Consider the following 14,881-nt stretch of genomic DNA (forward strand, 5'->3'; position numbering starts at 1 on the left):
GCTTACCCCTGCCATTCTAACTGGTAGGTTTCCTTTAAACCTGGTGACTGCAATATGTAATTTAGCATTTTTTTTAACATTATTAAAAAAATAAAATAAAAAAATAACCATTTGACCATCGCAAATAAAACAAAAAATCCTCATCCTCAACGCAGTCACTGATCTGAAAGAGAAGAATTTAAGAAAAGTTCATAATAGTAAAGGACCAAAATATTTAAACAACATTCATAACCCCCCCACGGCTCCCTCCTCCTTACACAGCCCGCACCCCCACATCCCCCCCCCCATGTCCCACACAGCCCGCACCCCCACATCCCCCCCCCATGTCCCACACAGCCCGCACCCCCACATCCCCCCCCCATGTCCCACACAGCCCGCACCCCCACATCCCCCCCCCATGTCCCACACAGCCCGCACCCCCACATCCCCCCCCCCATGTCCCACACAGCCCGCACCCCCACATCCCCCCCCCATGTCCCACACAGCCCGCACCCCCACATCCCCCCCCCCATGTCCCACACAGCCCGCACCCCCACATCCCCCCCCCATGTCCCACACAGCCCGCACCCCCACATCCCCCCCCCATGTCCCACACAGCCCGCACCCCCACATCCCCCCCCCATGTCCCACACAGCCCGCACCCCCACATGTCACACAGCCCGCACCCCCACATGTCACACAGCCCGCACCCCCACATCCCCCCATGTCACACAGCCCGCACCCCCACATCCCCCCATGTCACACAGCCCGCACCCCCACATCCCCCCATGTCACACAGCCCGCACCCCCACATCCCCCCATGTCACACAGCCCGCACCCCCACATCCCTCCATGTCACACAGCCCGCACCCCCACATCCCCCCATGTCACACAGCCCGCACCCCCACATCCCTCCCCATGTCACACAGCCCGCACCCCCGCACCCCCACATCCCCCCATGTCACACAGCCCGCACCCCCACATCCCCCCATGTCACACAGCCCGCACCCCCACATCACCCCCATGTCACACACAGCCCGCACCCCCACATCACCCCCCATGTCACACACAGCCTGCACCCCCACATCCCCCCCAAGTCACACACAGCCCGCACCCCCACATCCCCCCCCCCATGTCACACACAGCCTGCACCCCCCCATGTCACACACAGCCTGCACCCCCCCATGTCACACACAGCCTGCACCCCCCCATGTCACACACAGCCCGCACCCCCACATCCCCCCCATGTCACACACAGCCTGCACCCCCCCATGTCACACAGCCCGCACCCCCACATCCCTCCATGTCACACAGCTGCCTCTTCCTTTCCTTTCCCCCTCAACAGCACATGGCTGCTGCCGCCTCTCCTCGGATCTCCAGGCTTCCTGTGTAACCTCTAGAGTTGCTCCTCCCACACAAGAGTCCGGTCACATGGTCATGACGTCATCATAGGTCCTTTAGACCACTAGGAAATAGCATCTACCCTGCCCCCACTGATTACTATGCAGTCCCCCATAAGTTATTAAAGCATCCAGTGTGCTCCCAGATGATTATTTGCCCCTCCATACATTATAGCACCCAGTGTGGGAGATTTATTATTCCTTCTCCAACAGTTTTCTGGCATAAAATGTTCATAAATCACCAACATCTTGCAGCATTTTCTGCCCCACATGCCACTTTAGGCATGTTGGGGTGGGGAGCAGGCAGGAGTGTCAATTCCCTCCAGTGTGTCCACTATAGGTTAAAATAGTGGTCAGTGTGGCTTCTTAGTTTCATAGATTATGCAGCCTGCTATATGTAATTATAGCACCCAGCGTTCCCTCCATAGATTATAATGTAGCCCCCCCCCCTCCCCACATATATTATAGTGCCCATTATTTACTCATAGGTGATTATATAGACCTCAGGATTTAATATGCACCCCCCTGCCATAGGTTCTCTCTTGAATGACTATGAAGCCCCCCATAGGATATTATAATGCCAGGATGAATATGTATTCCTACTTCTATAGGTTATAATAGCGTCAGTTGTGCCCTCACATATTATAATGCAGTCCCCAATTAGTTATTACAGCACCTAGTGTCTCCATAGATGATAATGTGTCCCCCTATAGGTAACTACAGTGTCTCCCCATAGATTATTATGCACCCTGCCAGTAGTTACGATGGACTCTATGCTGCCATCATAGTTGAACAGTAGTTATTGTAGCGTCAGCCTTGCCTGTGCCGATGCCGGGATGTGCTCCTGGTACCCGAGATGAAATCCTCTCAGCCATTCAGCTCACAGCGTCTCACGCAGGCGGCCCAATGACGTCACTGCGTGATTGCAGCCCCCGAGTAGATGGCGCTGAAGTCCAATAGAAAGCAGACGTTTACAGCTGCCCTCTCTGCCATCAGCCATAACAGTGCACTGTATTACGCGGGTTTTCCCCTCAGCCCATCCCCGGCCGGCAGTGCTGATACAGCTGATTATATGGTGGGTAGGATAAAAGATCCGCACCTGTGTCTGCCAAACCGTATCTATTATAACCCGTAGGCTGCGCCATTTCTAGCCACTTACGTGACGTCCTGCACGATGCCCCGCCCACGCGCAGTATATTGTGACGTCTCCAACCGAATGTGCTGGTGCCCGGCAACGCAGCCCTTTCTGGAGGAGAAGCTACAGCCGAGGAGGGGGACCTACAGCAAAAAGGAGGAGGAGGGGCTACCGAAGGAGAATCACTGCAGCGGATCCACGGACGTTGCTGCTGCAGTTGAGAAGGACGGGCAGTTGTGCTGGGATCCTGGGGATCGAGGTACTAATTACATATGGTATCAGTTCCAGTATATGCTGTGACATCCTGAGGAATGTAGCTGCCCCCACCCAGCTCTAATATCTTTATCATAACTATGTTAAATTTGTGTAAAAATCCTACCACAAGCATCCCACAGGGGGAGATGTAGTCAAATAATAATAGTCACTTTTTCTTGTAAGCTGTAACTGGTTGCCGTAGAGGGCGAGCCAATCCTATTGGTCTAAAGGACCTGGTCCTTCTTCTCACCTGGATTTAGCTGCTCTATAGGAGGCTACTTAAACCTAGGGGGCTAAGGGACCAGGTCCATTTGCCAACTAGCATTTAGTTGCTCTATATAGAAGATGCTAAATCTTAAGGGCTAAAGGACCAGGACCCTCTGCCAACTAAGATTTAGCTGATCTGAAAATTTAAGGAGAACCTACCACCACAAAAAGAGCTATCCTCACGTCCCTTACATCCACCTACCACCCGATCTACCTTTATAGGTAGAATCGTGGTGGTAGGTTCCCTTTAAGGGAGATTTATTAAGACTGGCACATTGGGTTATATAACTGGCTTCTGAGTCTGTTGGTTGTTTGCAATTTAAAAATAAATATTGCACGAAGTCGCACACTTCTGTGTTACAGTTTCCATTTTTTTAATTATTGAAATTTAAACAGATGTTATTGTCAGTTTTTTGTAGCCATCCGTTTTATTCCTACTATCTACTCAAATAAATGAAGGAATGATGTAAAATAAAAAAAAGGATACTATTGCAAGACAAGTGACATCAATTGAAAAAAATGGTTTTGTTACTCATCCATGCTTAAACAGGAACTGCAAAACAAAAACCAAAATGCAGATGGGATATGGCCCTTAGATAAATGACCATTGTGTGTACATATTTAAAGTGGCTTGTCGGATGTAAATCCGACAAAAAGTCGCAATATCCTGGCAGTGCGTCAGAAATGCTACTTTTTCATTCCTTGTATACAGAAAACTTTTAGGCTACATTCACACGAACGTATGGGGGACGTATATACGGCCGACGTATATACGGCCGATATACGTCCCCCATACACTCCTATGGGCGAACGGCACCCTACGAGAGCGGTACGGTGCCGCACACGTGCGGCACCGTACCGTTCCGTACCCGGGAGAAAGATAGGACCTGTCCTATCTTTCCCCGTAATACGGCGCCGTGCGCCATAGGTTGCTATGGAGAGGGGCGGGGGTGAGCTGCGCTCACCTCCTCCTCCTCTCCCCGTACACTGCCGTTGCCCGCTACGGTACGGTACGGGCGGGCAACGGCAGTGTGAATATAGCCTTATAGGGAGAAATGATCTGGTGCTTCTGTCCTCTAGGATTTAGCTTGCTTTATATGAACAGGATAAATCCTAGTTGGCTAAAGGACCAGGTCCCACTGCCCACTAGGAATGTGGAAAACTTGGCAAAAGGACCAGGTTCTTCTGCCCACTAGAAATGTGACTGACTTGGACTAAAGGACCAGGTCCTTCTACGCACTAGAATTTATCTTGTTTTATATGTGCAGGCCTAATCCTAGTTGGCTAAAGGTCAAGCTAAAAGTCCCATCTTGAAAACTAGGATATGGGGATACACTTGACTGTTTTTTAGCACTTTTAGATGTGAATGGAAAGTGGCACGTGGCCCTGTCATGTGAGTTTTTTTCCAATATTGTTTTATAAATTTTATTATATGTGCATTATGACAATAGATGTCAATAGCATTAGTGCTCCTCATATGTTTTGTGCCTGCCCATTCAATAATTTTAGTTCCCCTTGTGAAGTATTTTGCCCTCCCCACATAGTGGCAGTGCTCATTCTCAAAAAAATAAATCTAAAAACTTGTTGGTCCCCAGATGAGTACCATGTGTCAGGCCTCATCCTGCACTTGGACTCTGAAGTCCATGCATGTGATGTCCTTGCACTTCTTGTGCTAGCACAATGACATCCCGTATGCTGTCTGCATCGTAGTAGAACAGGGAGCTCCTTGCATGGCCATTGCTTTCCTGAAGACACATATACTGCTGACTGCTGACACTCATACTGCTGACAGAAAGAGCGGAAATCTGAATTATCACCATGAGAAAGAAAATCATGGTGCCCAGAGTTGGGTCTTCAGTGTTAAAGGGGTTATCCGAGAGTTATGAAAATTAACTAAAGGTGTCCGGAGGGGGCTGCTTAAAAAAATAAAGAACTACTTACCTTCTGGTGCCCTCCGGTGTCCCGCGCTGCTGTTGCTCCGGTCCGGGCGCTATGTAAACAAACATGGCCGCTGGAGCAGCACTGGACTCTGCTTCTGGCCGGACCCAACAACCTTCCGGCCCGAATTCACAATGCTGTGAATAGGGGCGGATAGGCGTGCCCGGCCACGGCCGGCCGGAAGCTGAGTCCAGCACGTGGCCCCCACAGGGCGCCGGAAGGTAAGTAGTTCTTTATTTTTTTAAGCAGCCCCCTCCGGCCACCTTTAGTTAATTTTCATAGCTCTTGGACAACCCCTTTAATCCACTCCACACCTTCTTGTTTCTCCTGCAGTACCAGTTCATATATCTTTTAGCCCTTCTTTTTGATGGCCTTTTTGCGTTTTCAAATTTTTTGCTCCCCTCTTTTAAAAACCCTTTATGTTTTTATTATGATGTGTACGGAGTTGTATGAGGGCTTCTTTTCTGTGCAAGAATTTGTCCTTCCTAGTCACAGTAGTTGATATTTGATGCATCGCAATGGAAAGCTGGAAAAAAAACACTAAATGCTGTGAAATAAAGACACTTTTCTTGTAGGCTGTTTTTACATCTTTCACGTTGCTCTCCAAATAATAGCTCACCTTTATTCTTTGAGTCAATATCATCACAGAAATACCAAATTTAGATAAGTTTTATTGTTTTCAAAAATATATTAATCTTGTGTACAAAAAAAATAAAAAAATCTTTGGTGTGCCATCTTCTGACATTAATAACTTTTTATACTATGGGGTATGGAGCCATGTAAGGTATCATTTTTTTTGCAGGTTGAGGCAATGTTTTCTTTGCTACCATTTCTGCGACTGTATGTGAAACATCCCCAACCAGACTCCCAGGCTGACACAGGGACTTCTGGACTCCTAGAGTTCTGAGTGGCTGACTCGTAGAGTGGCCTAGGGAATGCCACAGGTGGCTTTGGTCCCTACAAGCAAGCCTCGTCCTGCCCATCAAGGCCTGGAAGGGAGATGCAAAAAAGGGGGAGGCCACAATGTAGTGTAGGTATCCCCCTGTAACATTCCCTGTGTATCGGATCCCCAGTAGATATTAGAAGGGAAGTTTGCCCTTCTGTCCAGTGCCACCGTGCCAGATTCATGAATAGTGCACTCATTTTGACAGGAGTGTGACATGTTTCTGCCAGACTCCCGTCATAAATGAGGTGCACTTTTTGATCAGTTTCCGCAAAGCACAGCCCAATGTATTTAAGTGGGGCAAGGCTGTTAGTAATTAATGGGTAGACGGAACTGATCAGTCGGGTGCCATAAAAATGCTGACATCAATGAGATGTGTGTCAAAATCTTACATGGGCTGCGCCTAAATTTTGCTCTCTGACCATTTTTTTCCTGGTCTATCGTGCGCCAAAAATTGTCCCTAAAAATGCAGACAAAATACACATAAATGTGGAGGATAATGTGGAAATGTTAGGCCACGCCCACTTGCGCCAAAAAAAGACAGAGGAGTCGGGATAGTCGGAAACATCTGTTCTTCCTGGCTCAAACTCATTATAAATGATCTGCAACAGTTCTGTGCCAAAAAAATCTACTTACTAACTCTCCGCTACGGTCACACCTGCGGCAGTCAGCGGAGACCAGAAACTCTATGCTGGATTGGAGAAGAGGACTGAGGTATTATTGCTTTTATTTTTCACCATGAGAGACCACTAACAAGAAAGATAAAAAAACTCAACCCTCTTAGGCTATATTCACACGAACGTATGGGGGACGTATATACGGCCGACGTATATACGGCCGATATACGTCCCCCATACACTACTATGGGCGCACGGCACCCTACGGGAGCGGTACGGTGCCGCACACGTGCGGCACCGTACCGTTCCGTACCCGGGAAAAAGATAGGGCCTGTCCTATCTTTTCCCGTAATACGGGGCCGTGCGCCATAGGTTGCTATGGAGAGGGGCGGGGGTGAGCTTCGCTCACCTCCTCCTCCTCTCCCCCTACACTGCCGTTGCCCGCTACGGTACGGTACGGGCGGGCAACGGCAGTGTGAATATAGCCTTACTATTACAAGTGTAACTATCTGGGGTAGGTGCAGGCTTGTTCAGCATGGGCTCCTACCCTGGTAATGCTGCTGCTTTATAATATCTGATGACTTCAATTTTGCATTTTCAACATTTAAAAAAACAACAAAAAATCTTTCTGGATCACCTGAGTGACCATTTCATAAAACAAAAAAACCTAATCCTCAAAGCAGTCCACTAATATGAAAGAAAAAGAAATAAGAAAGGTTCATAGAAGGAAACCCGCATGGCCCCCTCCTCCTTGCACAGCCTGCACCCCCACATCCCTTCCCCCATGTCACACAGCCTGCACCCCCACATCCCTTCCCCCATGTCACACAGCCTGCACTCTCACATTCCCTCCATAGCTATGAGCCTGCACTCCTACATTCCCTTCATGATGGGAATACACTATGACTATGGGTACGTTGTCACATTACCAAACATACATGCTTGTACATTTTTGTTGCCGTTGGATGCATGATTGTTATAGGATTAGTATTGCAGCACTTTGCACTTTAATGCATCTATTTGCACAAAAACCTTGCATTCAGCATCTGATTATGTGACTTTCTACTAAGATATCCACATACATATATATTATATATGTATTGTTTTGTGTAAACTGAGTATAGTATTTAATAAAAGAAAGATATTTTGTTTAAATTGGCTACGTGTTCTGTTTTTAGGTGTATTCCCTCCTTAATACAGCCTGCACCCGTACATTCCCTCCATCATACAGCCTACAACCCCACATCCCCCCATGTTACACAGCCTGCCTCCCACATTTTCTCCATAGCACACAGCCTGCCCCCCACATTCCCTCCATAGCTCTGAGCCTTCACTCCTACATTCCCTTCATGATGCAGCCTGCAACCCGACATCCCCCCATGTCAAACAGCCTCCACCCCCACATTTCCTCCATAGCACACAACCTGCACCCCCACATTCCCTCAATGTCACACAGCCTGCACCCCTACATTCCCTCCATCATACAGCCTGCACCCCTACATTCCCTCCATCATACAGCCTACAACCCCACATCCCCCCATGTCACACAGCCTGCACCCCCACATTCCCTCCATGATACAGCCTGCAACTCCACATCCCCCCATGTCACACAGCCTGCGCCCCCACATTTCCTCCATGACACAGCCTGCAACCCCACATCCCCCCATGTCACATTGCCTGCACTCCCACATTCCCTTCGTGATACAGCCTGCAATTCCCCCCCCCCCATGTCATACAGCCTGCACCCGCACACTCCCTTCATGATACAGCCTGCAACCCTACATCCCCACATGTCACACTGCCTGCACCCCCACATTCCCTCCATGGCACACAGCCTGCACCCCCACATTTCCTCCATAGCACACAGCCTGCACCCCCACATTCCCTCCATGGCTCACAGCCTGCACCCCCACATTCCTTCCATGATGCAGCCTGCACCCCCACATTCCTTCCATGATTCAGCCTGCACCCCTACATTCCTTCCATGATGCAGCCTGTACCCCCACATTCCTTCCATGATGCACCCTGCACCCCTACATTCCTTCCATGATTCAGCCTGCACCCCTACATTCCTTCCATGATTCCGCCTGCACCCCTATATTCCTTCCATGATACAGCCTGCACCCCCACATTCCCTTTATGATACAGCCTGCACCCCCACACTCCCTCCATGATACAGCCTGCACCCCCACATTCCCTTTATGATACAGCCTGCACCCCCACACTCCCTCCATGATACAGCCTACGCCCCCTCGTTCCATCCATGGCACACAGCTGCCTTTCCTTTACCTTTTCTCCTTAACAGGACATGGCAGCCACCTCTTCCCAGGATCTCCAGGCTTCCTGTGTAAATGCTAGAGTTGCTCCTCCCACACAAGAGCCTGGTCACATCGGATGTCCTTTAAACCACTAGGAAATTGCATCTACCATAGTTTAATAATCCTCTCCCATTATGACTTGCCTAAAAATGTGCCTTTAATATTAAAGCTGCACTGTGATTGTCTTCAATGGTCTTTGTTATAGATCGTTTTATGAACCCACTGTCACCTGTCGCTCATCTATAATTCTATAAATAAAAAGAGCCCCAACTTTGACAGCCGCTCCTGGTAGAAATGTCACATATATCATACCTCCCAACTTTTGTGGAGGAGAAAGAGGGACAAAATGGCGGCGCGCGAAGCGCGCCGCGGCGATTTTTTTACCCACAGAAGCCACACCCTAGCCACGCCCCCTAACCACACCCCCTGGCCACGCCACTGCTCATACCTTCAACGCATCCACTGGCACCAATGTATATTTATGTATATAATTGGGGGGCATATTCCACTCCCCCTAGACAACGAGCATGCCCTCCTAGACAACGAGCATGTCCTCCCCTAGACAACGAGCATGCCCCCCCCAGACAACGAGCATGTCCTCCCCTAGACAACGAGCATGTCCCCCCCTAGACAACGAGCATGTCCCCCCCAGACAACGGGCATGTCCGCCCCCAGACAACGAGCATGCCCCCCCCTAGACAACGAGCATGTCCCCCCCAGACAACGAGCATGTCCCCCCCAGACAACGGGCATGTCCGCCCCCAGACAACGAGCATGCCCCCCCCTAGACAACGAGCATGTCCCCCCCAGACAACGAGCATGCCCCCCCTAGACAACAAGCATGCCCCCCCTAGACAACGAGCATGTCCCCTAGACAACGAGCATGCCCCCCCCTAGACAACGAGCATGTACCCCCCCCTAGACAACGAGCATGTACCCCCACCTAGACAACGAGAATGTACCCCCACCTAGACAACGACCATGTCCCCCCCTAGACAACGAGCATGTCCCCCCCCCCCTAGACAACGAGCATGTCCCCCACCTAGACAACGAGCCTGTCCCCCCCTGTGGCTGCGTGCCCTTTTTTGTGTGTTTGTGTTATTTTTGTCTTCCAGGACCGTGCCTGCTGTGGACTGCTTCCGATTCGAAGGATTACATCGATGACCGACAGTTCTAACAAATAAAATGGTCAACGAGGGTGTGTCTGCGTTTTTTGTTCAATAAAATTTTCTGAAAACGGTGTGATTATTTCTTTTTTTGCGACACTCTTCATAGTTTGCCATAGTAGTGGTGCCGGCTAGATGACGGTGCTCATTACTAAGGGCTTGCCTTAGTGTTTGCCTTAATTTTTTTGGCAAATTCACACTAACGCCCATACCATTACCCCGGTACCCACCGCCACCAGGGGTGCCGGGAAGAGCCGGGTACAAACCAGTACCTGACCGTCTATAGATGGTCAGGTAGTGGGGCGGCTGCAGGCTGTTATTGTTGCGCTGGAATAGCCCCCTAACAGTGGCCTATCCCAGCTCAGTAATGGCAGGCTGCTGCTGCTTTTTTGTATCTGGCTGATTTGAAAAATAGGGGCACCCCATGCCGTTTTTTCTTCAAATTTTTGACAAAAATATGCGTGGGGTCCCCCCTTTAAAGGGGGCTCCCAGGCTGTTTCCCCCATTTTTACAAAAAAATGGGGGGGAAAAACGGCATGGGGTGCCCCCTATTGTTCAAATCAGCCAGATACAAAAAAGCAGCAGCAGCCTGCTATTACTGAGCTGGGATAGGCCACTGTTAGGGGGCTATTCCAGCGCAACAATAACAGCCTGCAGCCGCCCCAACACCTGACCATCTATAGACGGTCAGGTACTGGTTTGTACCCGGCTCTTCCCGGCACCCCTGGTGGCGGTGGGTACCGGGGTAATGGTATGGGCGTTAGTGTAAATTTGCCAAAAAAATTAAGGCAAACACTAAGGCCAGCCCTTAGTAATGAGCACCGTCACCTAGCCGGCACCACTACTATGGCAAACTATGAAGAGTGTCGCAAAAAAAGAAATAATCACACCGTTTTCAGAAAATTTTATTGAACAAAAAACGCAGACACACCCTCGTTGACCATTTTATTTGTTAGAACTGTCGGTCATCGATGTAATCCTTCGAATCGGAAGCAGTCCACAGCAGGCACGGTCCTGGAAGACAAAAATAACACAAACACACAAAAAAGGGCACGCAGCCACAGGGGAGGACATGCTCGTTGTCTAGGTGGGGGACATGCTCGTTGTCTAGGGGGGGGGGAAATGCTAGTTGTCTAGGGGGGGGACATGCTCGTTGTCTAGGAGTCGGGGGGAGACATGCTCGTTGTCTAGGGGGGGGAATGCTCGTTGTCTGGGGGGGGGGACATGCTCGTTGTCTAGGGGGGGGGGCATGCTCGTTGTCTTGGGGGGGGACATGCTCGTTGTCTAGGGGTCAGGGGGAGACATGCTCGTTGTCTAGCAGGGGGAAATGCTCGTTGTCTAGGGGGGGAAATCCTCGTTGTCTAGGGGGGGGACATGCTCGTTGTCGCAGTAAAGGGGAGGGGTCCTATGGAGCGCAGTAAAGGGGAGGGGTCCTATGGAGCGCAGTAAAGGGGAGGGGTCCTATGGAGCGCAGTAAAGGGGAGGGGTCCTATGGAGCGCAGTAAAGGGGAGGGGTCCTATGGAGCGCAGTAAAGGGGAGGGGTCCTATGGAGCGCAGTAAAGGGGAGGAGTCCTATTGAGCGCGCAGTGAAAGCCATAAAAAACACATTTGATATTTTCCTTCCCGCTTCCCAGTACAGGGCCTGGAATATTTAATACTGTCACTAGGAAGTATAATTTGTTACGCAGAAACAGGCCGCACACAGCTCTGTACGTGGAAAAATAAAAAAGTTATTGATTTTTGAAAGTGGGGAGTGAAATATGGAAACGCAAAAATTGTTCCGTCAGAGTAATGGAGCAGGCGGCCGTGTATGACCATTCTGCTCCATTACTGTCATAGAGCGATGACATGGACCTTATGTGGACCCCAACAGACCCCTTGTTTTCATGATCTATGGGGGTCACATCACTGAAACCCCCACACATCAGCAGGTTAAGCCCTGTCCTATGGATAGGGCCTAACTTGTATTTGTGGGAAAACCCCTTTAACCCCTTAACGCTCTGCGCCGTAGCTCTACGACGCAGAGAGTATAAGGAGTGTATGAAGAGGGCTCACGGGCTGAGTCTTCTTCATACAAGGTGGGGGGTTTTGCATGTTGCAGAAAACCCCCACCGCTAATAACCGCAGTCGGTCATTGTCGCCGGCAAAGTCTTTTTTACGATCGCTGTGCCCCCGAACGTCATCGGGGGCGGCGATCGTTTGCCGTGGTAGCCTCGGGTCTTCTTTTGACACGAGGCTACATGGCTTCTGCAGGTTCGTTACAATGAGCCAGAAGTATTGCAGTATATGGTAGGAGCGATCTGACCATCTAGGGTTAATGTACCGTAGATGGTCTAAGAAATAGTGGAAAAAAAAGAAAAAACAGGTTTTAAAAATAAAAAAAATTTATAAAATATTAAAAATTCTAATCACCTCCCTTTCCCTAGAACGGATATAAAACATAATAAACAGTAAAGATCACAGACATATTAGGTATCGCCGCGTCCCAAAATGCCCGATCTATCAAAATATAAAAACGGTTACGGGCGGCGGTGACCTCCGAGGCGGGAAATGGCGCCCAAATGTCCGAAATGCGACTTTTACACCTTTTTACATCACATAAAAAATGAAATTAAAAATGATCAAAATGTCGCACAGACCTCAAAATGGTAGCAATGAAACCGTCGGCTCATTTCGCCAAAAATGACCCCACCCCCAGCTCCGTGCACCGAAATATGAAAAAGTTATTAGCGTCAGAAGATGGCAAAAATTTTTTTTTTTTTTTTTTTGCACACATGCGTTTAATTTTTGAAAATGTATTAAAACACAATAAAACCTATAAATCCGGTATCACCGCGATCGCACCAAACCAAAGAATAAAGCTGAGGTGTTATTTTGAGTGCACAGTCAAAGTCGAAAAAACTGAGCCCACAAGAACGTGACATGTGCGGTTTTTTAAATAATTTTTTCCACATTTGGAATTTTTTGCAGCTTCGCAGTACACGGCATGTTAAAATAAATAACATTACGGGAAAGTAAAATTTGTTACGCACAAAATAAGCCCTCACACAGCTCTGTACACGTAAAAATGAAAAAGTTATGGATTTTTGAAGTTGGAGAGCGAGAAATGAGAGAAAAACCCTGCGTCCTTAAGGGGTTAAGGGATTAAGTATATGGTACAATAAAAGCAGAATAGAAGGGCACTGGGGGGGTTAGGGATGGGGGCAGGGGGTCTATGGGGGAAAGTGTTTAACCCTTTAGCTGCTGCCTGCAGTCACTGTAGAGTACCTGTTATCACACTGCAGCAGCTGCACACACTCGGCTCTGCTTCATCAGACGAACTTCAGTGAGGAGCAGGAGGAGGTGGGGGCAGGGAGCCATTGATGTAGCAGTGCTGGAGAGTTCCTGCCTGCACGGAGGATGATCCCCTGGGGCTGCTGTGCAGGTGCAGTGCAGAGAATAGGACACTCTGCACTGCTCCATCCATCCATCCATCCATGTGCCTGCAAGTGGCAGCCTGAGGACAGGGAGGGCTCTGCCTCCCAGGGGAGGGGATGGGGGAGGTGCCGGCTCTGCAGCAGACAGCCCGGGAGCTGGAGAGGAGGAGGACGCTGTACCCCGCCCCCTGGCTTCTCTGTATCCTGAGCAGGACGGGGGCGGGACTCGGGGGCGGGACTCGGGGGGGGGGCGGGACTCGGGGGCGGGACAAAACGGAAAAATCCGTGAAACCACAAAAAAACCGGGACTTTCACTTAACGGTCCGTGCAGGCGGGACAAGGGTTAAAAAACGGGACTGTCCCGCCCAAAACGGGACGGTTGGGAGGTATGCATATATGTTGGTATCTATGAATACATATATCTGCTGGGATCACATTGCCCCAGATTTGAGAGCGCAAGATTATTGAACAATGGTGCACAGTCTTTAATAATGTGGTGCACTCTGCGCACACCAAACGTGCTTAAACAGAGTGTACCAGTTTTTTTCTGGTGTACCCAGTTAATAGTGGTGCGCCATTATGCCATGCTATAAAATGAATTGCACTTATATATATTTTTAACAAGGGTACTGGATAACAATATTTACATTTTACTGCATTCACAGACATACACTGGAGATCAAAATTAGAGAACAATGTATGATCACATTGTGTAATCCCATCATCGATTTGATGGATTTTTTTGTAATGGGTATACCATGCCACTAGAACAGTGTTTTAAAAAATTACCAAAGATGAGCAAAGATTATAAAATCTTTATTTTGCAAAAAACGTGATGATCATAATTCCCCAGAACAGGAAGAAATGTTTTGCCTGGAGAAGGAGCTATAACGATAATTCTGATCTGTCCACACCTTCCCACTCCTCCTGTAGTCCCAGGCAGCGCTGTTGCTTTATAATAACATTGAGCGTGAGAAGTCCTGGGTTGTCTGGGAGTGCTAGTAGATACCTTGAGCCTCTTTGGTGATGGCCTGGGTGCCCAGAGAGAGGGCTTCGAGTGCCACCTCTGGCACCAGTGCCATAGGTTCGCCACCACTTCTCTACAGCCATGAGTCACTATGTATTTATTTGTCTGGTTTGGGGTTAGTATTAACATTCATTTTGTATATTGCGGTTCTTTATTTTTACTTTTAGCATGGTCAAGTTTTGGGTGTTCGTTTTCCAGGCCCTTTAACCGGTTAAGGACCGGGCCCTTTCCTGTTTTTTTCATGTCCATTTTTCACTCCCCACCTTCAAAAATCTATAACTTTTTTATTTTTACACGTAAAAAGCTGTGTGATGGCTTGTTTTCTGCATAACAAATTGCACTTCATAGTGATGGTATTAAATATTCCATGCCATGTACTCGGAAGCGGGAAAAAAATTCCAAATGCAATGAAAATGGTG

Source organism: Engystomops pustulosus, chromosome 2 (genome assembly GCF_040894005.1).
Source record: "Engystomops pustulosus chromosome 2, aEngPut4.maternal, whole genome shotgun sequence".
In the NCBI taxonomy this organism is placed as follows: Eukaryota; Metazoa; Chordata; class Amphibia; order Anura; family Leptodactylidae; genus Engystomops; species Engystomops pustulosus.